Here is a 550-nt window from a genome sequence, read left to right on the forward strand (position 1 = left end):
GTCAATAATGGCAGAATATTCTTCAGGTGTAGGCTGTGACCAACTCCAAATAAGTCCGTCATCTCAGCATTTCACCTCAACAACCACAAAGCACAAGTTCATCTCAACGTCACTTTTTATGGAGAAAAATTACAACATGATCCAACTCTGTCCTACCTAGGTGTGACACTCGGCCACACCTTAACCTTTCTTAATCATCTTTGGGAAAAATAGCTGTGAAGATTAAGAATTGGGTGAACATAGTGTAAAAACCTCACAGGAATGAGCTAGGGTGTCACTACAGGAGTACTCCACACCTCTGCTATGGCACTGGTCTCAACAGCCAAGTACTGTGCACCTGTCTGAGCTGCTGGGGTTTAGGTTGTAGCCGTGTTGGTCTAAGGACATAGGCAGACAAGGTTCCTTGGGTGAATTTGATCTCTTTTATTAGACCAACCCAAATAGTTGGAGAAAAGTTATTAAGCAAGCTTTCGGGTTCAAAAACCCTTAGTCAGGCTAAGGAAGTGTCAGCAGTCGGTGTGTGCTCTTCCTGGATGGAATGAAAAGTAAA

The sequence above is a fragment of the Alligator sinensis genome, unplaced genomic scaffold (assembly GCF_000455745.1).
Source record: "Alligator sinensis unplaced genomic scaffold, ASM45574v1 scaffold570_1, whole genome shotgun sequence".
Lineage (NCBI taxonomy): Eukaryota > Metazoa > Chordata > Crocodylia > Alligatoridae > Alligator > Alligator sinensis.